Source organism: Solanum dulcamara, chromosome 9 (assembly GCF_947179165.1).
Source record: "Solanum dulcamara chromosome 9, daSolDulc1.2, whole genome shotgun sequence".
Lineage (NCBI taxonomy): Eukaryota > Viridiplantae > Streptophyta > Magnoliopsida > Solanales > Solanaceae > Solanum > Solanum dulcamara.
The window spans coordinates 54739043-54752170 of record NC_077245.1 but is presented as its reverse complement, the minus strand read 5'-3'; positions in this window follow the sequence as shown (position 1 = coordinate 54752170).

Below are 13128 nucleotides of genomic sequence, written 5' to 3'. Positions count from 1 at the left end.
TATAGCTACCCTTTAGCCTTGGTTTAAGTCCATAGCTATTTTCACTTTGGTTCAAGTCCTTGGTCATATTTATACGTGGTTCAAATCCACGATTATCCTTATCCTTGGTTCAAGTCCTTAATTACTTCAAATCTCGGTTCAAGTCCTTGATCCTTTCATCTTAATCCGGTTCAAGTCCTTGATCCTTTCATCTTAATCCGGTTCAAGTCCTTGACTTTTTCCAGCTTTGGTTTAAGCTTCAGGCTCACGGTTTGGTTCAGTTCAAATCCGCGGAAAGTTGTGGCATTGATGGAAACTTTGTCGGTTTCTCTTATTTTACTTCTAATCTTCTTTGCACCTGCCGAGCTTATGAGAGTCCACTCAGGTTTTACCTTTAACTTGTGCAAGAGCGTACTCATCGAGTTTATGGGAGCCTAGTCAGATTTAGTTAGCTACTCTCTTTTTCTTTGTGTGTGAGTACGGTCGTGTGCATACCTATTAGATTTCCCATTCTTATTTCTGGTAGTGGTTTAGATGCTCGCATTTCATATTACATTTGCTTTTCTTGCTCAATCGGCCCATGATGCCTACTGAGTACCTGTTGTTTTGGTACTCATACTACACTCTGTATCTATTTTCGTGATGTAGGTCCGAGCACCATCTATCAATGTTGATCTCAAACCAACTGCAGTCATATTTGGAGGCGAGGGTGAACACAGCATCGTGGATATACTCGTCTCCTTATGTGTGTGATATTGACTTGTCTTTTGCTTTTTGAGACAATCTTATTTCTGTGGTCCACTTTTGGGACTTGTACTCATTTTGTTAGTAGCTCTGTACATGTGACTTTCAAATTCTGGGAGAAATATTTTATTTGTATATAGTTTGGCTTGCTTCCGCTCATTCATTTATGGTTCCTATTGTATATTATTATTTTTAACTGAATGTTGGTCTTCTATCCTTACATTCTATTACTTGTAGTTCCGGGATATGGATTAGCTTTCCTACTGCTGGGTCGTAGTAGGCGTCATCATGACTTGAGAAATTGGGTCATGACAGCTTAATAGGATTCATATTATAGAAATCGTATAATTACATAAAATCATATATTCTTCTCCTTTTTAACAACTTTGCAGGCCTTATTACTAGAGAGTTGACAATTCAAGTTGTCATCTACTATGACTGATTTCTTTTTATTTGAGGATCTAGTTCTCTTGTCATATTTCGTCAAAGGAGACATCATGTGATTTTCATCCATAGACTCCTATAGAATAAAAAAAAATTATAATTAGAATAATAATCACATATCCATCCACATTTATAAGTAAAAATAGGTGTACTCATCTTTGTATAAAATTTTAAAGGAATACGATGTAACTACCTTGCATTCAATCTCTGCATCTAAGCCTTGAGTAGTGTGGAAGTCTGTAACGTCCCATTAGGTCGTTTTGAGAACTAGAGGTCTTATTTCATAAAAGACTCATACCATAAATTATTAATGGGTATTTGGACTAGTCGATAACTACGGTTATTTAGTTGAGGAATAAATTTAGATAATTAATTTAATTAGTGGATTAAATTGATAATTTAGTTAATATGTTATACCACTTGTCCCATATTTATTAAAATAAGTTGTGGAATTTAACTATTATTTATTTATTGGTTCATAAATAATTACCCTAATTTGTAAAAGAAAACAAACAAATAGAGACAGAAGTTTACCTGCTGCGTGAGACGAGAGCACATTGCCGCGTCAGGTAAGAGCTTCGAAATTTTAGCCCTTGAATGCATATTAGTTTGCTGAATTCATGGGTTAAATGGTGCTCTAGTAATTGGAGAAAGAATATTATAATATGGGTGTTGAAACCAATTGAATCATCCAAATTGATACTGCCTGCAATTGTGATCTCAATGTTTAGTTTTTTTTACATGCTATCGTATGATAATTCAAGTTTTGGTAAAATTAGTATATATAATTAAATATTAGGTCTATTGTATTATATGAAAATCATTAGAGTTATAATATTGGAGGAATTGGGGCTTAACCCTAGACTTGAATTTTAGGGAATTGATTATAGAATTAGGTGAGTTGTTGGGTCTAGGTTAAACATATAAATAATATTGGTGTCTACGGACTAGTTTACTTATAAATATTATATATTTGATATATTGAAAATGGTCTGAGGCATTGAAGAAAGGAAGGACATTGGTGGATTAGCTTGCTTTACTTCGGTTCTTCGGTTGAGGTGGTTATGGTTTTATTCTATATCATAGATAGACTCTTAATAGTGATTGATAGTCATTGAGTAATGCGTGAAGTTTACTATGCATTTAACTATTGTGGTTTGGATGGTTGGTATGTTGTTGTGATTTTCTGAAATCTCAAGACCGTGAAATTCATAATCTTGAACTTGCTCTATCAAAAATGGTGCCTTGAATAAAGAAGGCTTAATGAAATATTGTTAATGAAGTGGAATGTAATCATAAAGAATGATAAATTAATTATATTTGGATCGGGTGTTACGTTCCGACACGGTATATTTGGATCGGGTGTCACATTCCGACACGGTATTATTAGATCGGGTGTCACATTCCGACACGATAATATTAAAGAAAAACAACTTAAAATAACTTAATGCTACCCAATCTTCAATAACTTATTTCCCAAAAGAGCGTGATTTGGAGGCCTTAGTTCTCATGTGTGATCTTGATATTATTGACTAGTTATGTAATTGTTCATTACGTTGTCACTTGATCTTGTTCTTGTTGGTTGCCACCTGTTAAGTGCTATGGTTGATTTCCCGCTATTACTTTATGCATATTAATTTTTATTTTGAGTCGGCCGATGATACCTACTTAGTACATATTGTCCTATACTGACCCCTACTTGTATTTTTTTTGTTTTATTTTTTGGAGTGCAGCGAGTGTTCCATCAACTTCGACTCGACCTCACCTCTAGTCAGTCTCCAGTTCATCAGATTGCAGGGTGAGCTATCCTTCTAGCTCGTGATAACTTCTCTCGTTCATGGCATGGTGTCCTTAGTTTTCGGACACGTTATGTTAATTGTTTATTCTGGTGTTTGATATTTTCAAACTTAGTTTTAGAATTTAGATATCCTTTATGTGATGACTTTCAGAATTTGGGGAACGTTACGTAATAGATTTTAGTGGCTTTTGTTATGTCTTACTTTAATAAGGTTTGAGCTTCCGTATTATTACCGTGGTTTATAAGTTGAATCGTTAATGTAAGTTGGGTTTGTATCGTTGGTTCTCCCACCTAAGAGGTTAAGTGTGAGTGTCACTCATAACCCATTTTGGATCGTGACAAAGTCAAGGTCCTATGAAATATTATAGCATAACTTTGTTTTAAAATTCATACTAATTATGAAAAGTAACATAAATGCGCTAAATAATTTAGTATGACTTTTTGTAGAAATATGACATACAATAAAGGCTTCAGATTCTTTAGGTGTGTATTTCTTTATCATTTCCTCATCATCTATAAGCTTAACCACATTATATACTTCATCATGATTATGAATGTTTGAGATCTTGACAATCAACTTAAACATGAGTTTTCTGTGTAGAATATTATCCAAAGCTGATAGATATGCAAGGTCATCATCAATGCTAGTATTCTAGAGAACATATTTTAGCGTTAGATATTATTTAAATAACAAAAAATGAATGTCATTATTAATTATATACTCAAGTAATTCCTTTTGCAATTCCTTAGTGGACTTGCCAATAAGAGACACTGTGTCGATGTTTCAGATCATGAGTGAAATAGATCCAATCCCGTCCATGACATTAACCTTAATCTTGTACCTAAATATTTATTATTTTAGATATACATATTGTTTTGAGGAATTAACAAACTAAAGAATATATTATTATCTAATGACCGCTGAAGAATCTTCATATCTATATTTTATGTTCGTACAGACATAAATGTTTTCCACTTGTCTTATTTTTTTCTGACACTTATTGCAACCTAAATATGACCACCCTCTGTCAAATTGTATCAATTCAGTAGTTGCGACAATTCAGCAATGACAATCTTCATATTTAATAATTGCATCAATTCATCACATACGTATATAAATGCATGAATAAATAACTATTTTCGAAACACAAAATGACAATCATAATTTAACACATTCTTTATATTAAATACTGAATTTTCTTAATATATTTTTAAGTGAAGAAGATAATATCTAGAACAAATAATTAAAATTATATACTAACTTCCATGATCTACAATAATTTGGCAATTGTTTTAACTTGAAGGGTGCCTTTATCTAATTCATTTGATACGAAGAAATTTTGTTGTGAGATTTCTGAGTTAATTTGTCAGAGTTTATATATCGAACTGATATTAATTTAAATATAAAAAAGAATAAAATATTACTACGTAAAATAAGATATAATACTTGAGTTTAATGAAAAAAATTTAAAAAGTATATTAAACTGTTTTTAAATTCTTCAAATTGATGATCTGTTGAATTAATACAAACCCTTGATGCATTTCAAGTATTGTGCACAAAATATGAACCTACCATATATTGTATGTGTTATATATAATGAATTTTTTTTCCTAAATAGATATGAGTACATAAGTTTTACCTTGAAATCTGTGTGCTTATATAAGTTGGAGAACGACAACAACGAGTTGAGCCAAATAAAATAGATATAGAATTTATAGTAGATTATATTATGAATTCCATATGTAATCTGCAAATAATTTTTATTCTTACTCATCATTAACTAGTTCCACATTCATAAACCTTCTAAAATATCCACCTATGTTGTGCGTGTGAACTTGACTAAAACTGATGATTTCTCCGATCACATTAAAATGTAAAATATGTTAAAAACAATAATAGAAAAGATAATACTTAAAAATTTAAGGTGTTATTTTTTTTTACCAAATAACTTACGCTCGTCCAAGTCTTCCCTATTTATCAATTAACTGAATGGTCGAAAATCAAAAAAATTAATGGGAAACAGTGGATCAGATACTTCTATCACATTTGTTCATTGAGTAAAGGTAAGCCTCAACTTATGTTTTGTGGTACTTAACTTCTGAGTATTTTTACAAACTAAAACGTTCTCCATAAGATATAAGGCACGCTCTTTAATATTGGATTTGATGAATTATTTCAGCATTGATTTTCCCACATAAGCATGCATTCGATCTCCCTACAAACAAATAATTTCTATTAAAAATTGTGAATAATAGAATAAAACAAACAAACTTAATTTATTTTTTCAAACTGGATAAAATACTTTTTCATCTTACAGAATCAATTCTTTTGCGAAAATAGTATCACGATTCGATCTTGAACTTCTCATAAATGAACTACCAGAACTTTCAACTTTCATTGCATTTTTGTTATTGTTATATCACTGATGAAGTTTGCCATTTTTAAAAAATATTGAAAGAGATATAAAGAAGTGAAGTTTAATTTTAAAATTTCAGTGTCACTACTTAAAGTAGGAGATGTCGTATTTCGAAGAGTAAGATGAGCAAATATAGGGGAAATTGTAAACGTGGTTTTGATGTTGAAGCAGTTGATAAAGGATAAAGGATAAATAAATGACTGGCCGAACATTTAAATGATTTATAAATTGTTTAAGGATTATCAAAAAATAACTTTTTAAATGAAAATATACCTGTGTTTTAATGTAATCAAATTATTTCATATTTTTTCGTTATCAAATTATTTTAATTTTGCATTTTTTATTAATATACATGATTTTATAAAAGTTTTTGTTGATTTTTTTATTTATGTATTTTTCATTTGTTTATTGGTTATTTAAAATGTTTTTGGATTAGAATGTGAAATTGAGAAGTAGTAAAAATATATTAGGAGTTGATAACTTTCAAATTTCAAAATTAAAAATTAAATTAATTTTAATCCTCTACGTTAATGTTTAGAATGTGAAATGAGAAGTAGTAAAGTTATATTAGGAGTTGGTAATTGATTTGTTTTATAATTTTTTTTCATTTTTACGTGACTGTTTAAACTTTTTTTGTTGAAAAGTGTGGTGAGCAATAATAAGGGAAGTTGTAAACGTGGTTTGATGTTGGAGCAGTTGATAATGTATAATTGATAAATAAAATAATTGGCAGAATATTTAAAGATTTTATAGACGGTTTAATTATTTTGAAAAAGTAACTTTTTAAATGAAAATATACGTGTGTTTTAGTGTAATCAAATTATTTCAATTTTAAAATAATTTTTAAATAAAGAAAACAAGAATAGAATTCCTTAAAAGTAATATTCTTATTAGGAAGGAGATGTGTTTAAAAAGAAAAAAATATATTGCATTTTTGACCTATTTGATAGCAATAAAAGTATTTCTGGACCAAATTATTAACAACAAATGTATTTTTGAATGAGATTATTAACAATAATGATATTTTTTGATCAAACTATAAATTAAAGGTATTTTTTGTTCATTTCACATAGGACATTTTAAACCATTTTTTTTGTATTCTCAATTTTTAAAAGAAAATATGCATTTTATTATTTTTATAATATTAGTTTTAGGAAAAAGACTCATAAATACCCCTCATCTAAGAGAAAAGACACATAAATACCCTATTTTAACTTTTTGATTTAAAAATATCCCAAACCTATTTTTTTGGCTCAAGAATACCCCTAACATATTAGTGTCAAAAAAGAAGAGTTTAACTTTGGTGTATTGTCAGTGTATTATTTTCTTACACTATCAGGTAATATGACCTACTATTACAGGTTACCAAGTATTTTTGATTTATTTATTTATTTGTAAAAAGATTAAATACAATTATTATATTTTCTCTTTCTTCTCTATCGTTCTCTCTCTCTTTGCTTCACCTTCTGTCCTCCTCACCATCTGTGTATCTTTCTCCTTAATTATTCTACAAGCATACATACTCATTTCTTTCTCCTTCAGTGCAGTCTTTTGTGCATCCTTCTTTCAATCCATAATAATTGCATTTTTTCAATTCTTTTTTTTATATCTACAATCAAAGCTAACTTTTTAAGATTAGTTTTTTTTGTTTATTGTTTTTAGGATTTGTTGGTATTGTCTCATGAAATTAAGAGCGCGTTTGGATTGACTTATAGGTTGTTTTCAGTCTTTTTGAGTGTTTGACTGGCCAACTTAAAGTCATTTTGTGCTTAAAATAATTCCTAATAAATAACTGAGTTTGTTTGGATGAATTTATTTTAAGTAGCTTATAAGTTAAAAACAGCTTATAAGTCAAAACAATAAGTTGGGCTGCACCAACTTATTTTTTTAAACTTATAAGTCATTTTTAACTTATAAGTTGCTTAAAATAAATCCATCCAAACAGACTCTAAGTGTTTTCTGAAGTGTTTGTTTCATCATTCTATTGTTGTATTTCTCATGAAACACAGAAAATTTCTCGGATAATTTCCTATATCTTTCATCTCTTTCAAAATCTTTCGATTACACATTATATTATAAATATAAATGTCATGAATTAGATTTTCTTAAAATAAAAAATGGAAGATGAACATACTAATTTAAGAAAATAGAAGGAATAAAAAGAAGAAAAGAGAAGAACTATAACACCGTCGTTTTGTGACTGTCATGGCAAACCTACGCTAAAGAAAGAGATAGTGTGCAGGACTAGGAAAGAAAATAGTCTAAAAACTAGGAAGAAATTTAAATATACACATTACATTTAATATTTTTCTAAACTTAGAATTATAATTTTTTTTCGAAAAGGTGTAAATACTACTTGAAAAAATTATGATAATTCTCGTTAAAATTATCTAATAGTGTAAAAAAATGTGTACACTTAGAGTGCACCAAAGTTAAACTCAAAAAAGAATACTCCTAACCTATTGGAAATGGCTCAAAAATACTCTTCCTCCACCTTTTGGTCTAAAAATATGGATATGCACAAGTACCCCCTAAACTATGATCGTAATCCCAACGACATACCTTAACTTAACTAGGGCCCTATTACCCCTCTAAACTATTTTAAAATAGAATAAATATACCCTAAAAGCTGACGTGACATAGAGAGTGTGCACTCTCTCTTGAAGGCAAGTGATAATCGAAAAAATGGACACATGTCTTTTTTAATTGATAAATTTATGTTAGTTAGTACACATAATTATTGATATTAATACTTATATATACTTAATTATTTTGATTCTTTCTATGTAAAATGTTTATTTTAATTTCTTCCTCACTTTAAACTTCTTTTTTCTTTTATTAATTTCTCATCTTTTCACTTTTAATTATTTTAAAAATATTATGTGTATATCTGTTAATTTTAATGTTTTAATTTTTTTTAATGTTTTATTTGATTTTCTTCACTTATTTAGATATTCTTTCAAAATTATTTGAGTTTGGACATCTTTTCTTCACTTATTTAGGTAAACAATGTCAGTGAGGATGGACGTTTGGACATGGTTGAGTTAAGATTTGAAAAAGGAATAGAAAAAGGCCAAAAATACCTCTGAATTATAGGAAAAAGTTTAAAAATACCTTCCATCCACCTTTTGGTCTAAAAATACTCTTTCATCCACCTTTTTGACTAAATTTAACCCTTGAAACTAACAACCCTCTATTTATTTTATATTTTTTAAAAGTATTTACCATATGTAATTTTCTCATTCGATGAAATAAAAATCTACCTCTACTAATTTTTTTCATAATTTATCTAAGCCAAAAAATATACCTCTTCAAGATCCCAATTTTTTTTAAAAATATCTAATAGTTTTTTATTGGTATAACTTTTTCTTCTTATTTTTTTTATAAAGTTTGTTTTTAGATCATGAAGAGGGATATTGTTTTGATTTGGATAAATTATGGGAAAAAATATAATTTTTTTCTGTAGTTTTTTTTTTAAAATTTAGTTTTTATGGTTATCAAACATGTATATTGTTTTGGTTTGGATAAATTATGATTTGTTTTGAAAAACTTATTTAAAAAATCTTTTTAGTTATACGTATTATTACAAGATAGTTTTACAATAACTATCTAAATACTATCTTGTAATAGAAAAAAATTATTTATTTATTTTTAACTATATTGTAATAATTAATTTAGTTTAATTTTTTTTTACTATCTTGTAATAACTAAAAATAATTTAGTTATGCGTCTAACTAATTTTTTGTAGTTATTTTATTTATACACATTGTAAAATAATAATAATTATTAAACAGTAAAGAACAATTAAGTCAAGAACTAAAACAAATCTCGTCTTTTTTTTTTCTAGTTAATCGGATAAAAAAAATCTAGTCTTGTTTATTAATGTAGCTTTAAAAAAAAATTGGAGGGGGGAGGGGGTCTTGAAGAGGTATATTATTTTTGGTTTAGACAAATTATGAGTTTTTTTTAGTGGAGGTGGGATTTTTGTTTTATTCAATAAGAAAATGACACATGATAAATACTTTTAAAAAATAAAAAATAAAAAGAGGTTTGTTAGTTTCAAGAGCTATATTTAGCCAAAAAGTTAGATGGAAGGGTAAATTTATACCAAAAAGATAAGTAGAAGGGTATTTTTAGACCAAAAGGTGGATGAAAGGTATTTTTAAATCTTTTTCTATAGTTCAGGGGTATTTTTGGCCATTTTCCGGAAAAAAAAGGTCCAACGTTGAGTTAAGATTTGAAAAAACAAAATAATAAAAATATTATTTCAAAAAATGTTTATATAAATAATTTTTTTCAGTTTTAATATTTTTTTTCTTTTTTGGATTTTTTTCTTTCATTAGTTTCTTATCTTTTCACTTTTAAATATATCTTTTAAAATTCATGTGTATTTTTTAAAAAACTAATTAAAAAGTGTCCGTTACTTTTAATGTTTTAATTTTCTTATGTTTTATTTATTTTTTTCACTTATTTTGATATCCATTCGAAATTAATTATTTTAAATACAATGAATTTGGAATTAAATTTAAAATCAAATCAAAACGGAAGACAGAGAAAATAAAAAGAGTAAATAAAATCAATAGAAAAATAAAAGAGAAAAGACAAAGAATGAAAGTAAAAGAAAATTAAAAAGGTTTAAATACAAGAATTTTTTTTATAAAAAAATTATGTGTATTAAATTATTTTAAATACAAGATAAAGAAAATAAGAATATTTAAAAATAATTTAAAACTTAAGGAAACTAAAAAATTATTTTTTCAAAAACAAAATGACGTGACAGGCGCGTGTGTACAAGTAAAGTCAATTTACTTGATTGAAGGTGCCACGTTAGCATAAAAGGTGCACGAAAATGCAAAAAAAAAAAAGCTCAGGGGGTAATAAGACCCTAGTTAAATTAAGGCGTGTCGCTGAAATTTTCGGAGGGGGGGGGGGTACTTATGCATTATCCCTCTAAAAATATCCTCAACTTTTGTTATTGGTTCAAGAATACCCCTCCTTCCACCTTTTTAATCTAAAAATACCATCAAACTTTGTTATCTCTTTATATTTATATATCTAATATTTATGATTTTAATATCGTTTAAATTTTTACCATATAAAAATCTGTAATTTTATTAATTGAACTAAATTAATTTTTTTGTAAATAGTAAATTTTTACTCGACTAAAAAATTAAAATCGATTAGAGAACTTCTACTTAAAATTTGAATCAATAAATAGTTACATATTTCTTTTTAGTATTGAGGATAAATCGTTAAGTCTATGAAATGTCGATTAGAATGTGTCATCTCTAATATAATATTTACACGACTAAAAAAATTAGTAAGTAAACATCTTACTAGAAAATCTTCTACTTATAATTTGAATCAATAAATAATTATTTTCTTTAAGTCTATAAATATATTAATTAGCCAAATTTTATCCTTTTCTCTTTAATCTCTGGTACTAAAAAATTTGAAAACATCAAGAATTTATTTTCATTTCAAATATAGTTAGACTTAAATATTTTGGGATGAGCTAATATTAAGAATTTGAATAAATAAAAAATTATCTTTTAGAAAAATACAATAATTAATTAATTAGTAAAAAAATTCAATTCAATTGAATTTGAGTTGATGATATCCCTGGGGAATTTTGGAAGAATGCGGGTAGGGTTGGATTGGAGTGGCTGACTACGTTGTTTAATGTCATTTTCAAGACATCGAAGATGCCGGAAGAATGGAGGTGGAGTACAATCATTCCCATATACAAGAACAAGGGAGACATTCAAAGCTGCAACAACTATAGAGGTATCAAGCTGCTAAGTCACACTATGAAAGTGTGGGAAAGGGTGATGGAAATGAGGGTGAGGAGAAGTGTGTCTATTTCAGAGAACCAGTTTGGATTCATGCCGGGGCGCTCGACTACAGAAGCCATTCATATTGTAAGGAGATTGGTGGAGCAGTATAAGGAGCGAAAGAGGGACTTACACATGATATTCATTGACCTAGAAAAAGCCTATGACAAAGTGTCAAGAGAGGTCCTATAGAGATGCTTGGAGGCAAAATGTATACCTGTGGCGTACATTAGAGCAATTAAAGACATGTGCGATGGAGCTAAGACCAGGGTAAGGATGGTAGGAAGGGACTCAGAGCACTTTCCTATCACGATGGGGTTGCACCAAGGATCGACTCTTAGCCCATTTCTATTCGCCCTGGTGATGGATCAATTGACAAGACAAATACATGGTGAGGTGCCTTAGTGTATGTTGTTCGCGGATGACATAGTCCTGATTGAAGAGACTCGCAACGGAGTTAACGACAAGCTGGAGTGCTGGAGATAAACGTTGGAGTCTAAAGATTTAAATTGAGTAGGACCAAGACAAAATACTTGGAGTGCAGGTTCAGTGGCCTGCCACGTGAGGCTGATGGGGAAGTGAGGCTTAGTACCCAGGCCACTCAAAAAAAAAGAAGCTTCAAGTATCTTGGGTCTATTATACAGGAAGATGGGGATATAGACGACGATATTGCACACCGTATTGGTGCAGGGTGGAAGAAATAGAGGCTCACCTCTGGAGTGCTGTATGACAAGAAAGTGCCATCAAAACTCAAAGACAAGTTCTACAAAGTGGTGGTTAGACCGACTCTATTGTACGGGGCAAAGTGTTGGCCAATCAAGAAACTTCATGTCCAGAAGATGAAAGTCGCGGAAATGCGAATGTTGCGGTGGATGTGTGGGCACACTAGGATGGATAGAATTAGGAATGAAGATATCCGAGACAAGGTGGGAGTGACTTCGATGGAGGACAAGATGCGGGAAGCGAGACTGAGATGGTTTGGGCATGTGAAGAGGAGAGACACAGATGTCCAATGCGGAGGTGCGAGAGGTTGGCTATGGACGGTTTCAGAAGGGGCAAAGGGAGGCCAAAGAAGTATTGGGAAGAGGTGATTAGACATGATATGGCACAATTGCAGCTCATCGAGGACATGACCTTAGATAGGAGACTGTGGAGGACTCAAACTAAGATAGTGCGCTAGGTGGCTTATCTTTTCTCCATAGTAGTCGTAGTTTTGCTCATTTGTTTATTAACATTTGATTCCTGCTTATATTTGTTGGTCCGGTTTACTTTGGGTATCCTATTTATCTATAGTAGTTAATGCTCCTTTCTTTCCGGTCTTTCCTACCCTGACTTTCTCGCTCTCATTTCTCATATTTTTATATTATTTTCGATATGCTTGGCTCTATTGACCTATGTCTTGTTTCCCTTGTTTCTCCTCTCTTGTTCTTCTCTCTTAAGCCGAGGTTTTTTTTGGAAACAGCCGCCCTACCTTTCAAGGTGGGGGTTAGGTCTGTGTACACTCTACCCTCCCCAGACCCCACATGGTGGGACTATACTGGGCTTGTTGTTGTTGTTGATATTTTTAAACTAAAAGATAGAAGAAGGGGTGTTTTTGAAGTAAAAACAAAGATTGAGGGTATTTTTAGACCAAAAAATAGAGTAATTTTTTTTTCCTTAATTTTATGGTGGAATATTCTGAAGATTTCTAAGTTGGTCCACATTGAATAATGATACGAAATGAGTCATTAAAATGGGGAGTTGATATAGCATGTATATGACCTATGAATTAAAACTTGAAAGAGAGAAAGCAAGAAGGTCAGTAATGTTGAGTTGAATCACTTTTGACATGATGAATCTTTCTTCCATTCCTATTAAAGCTAATAATGCAAACCAAATGACCCTCCAACTGCAATGGAGAAGGCCAAAAAAC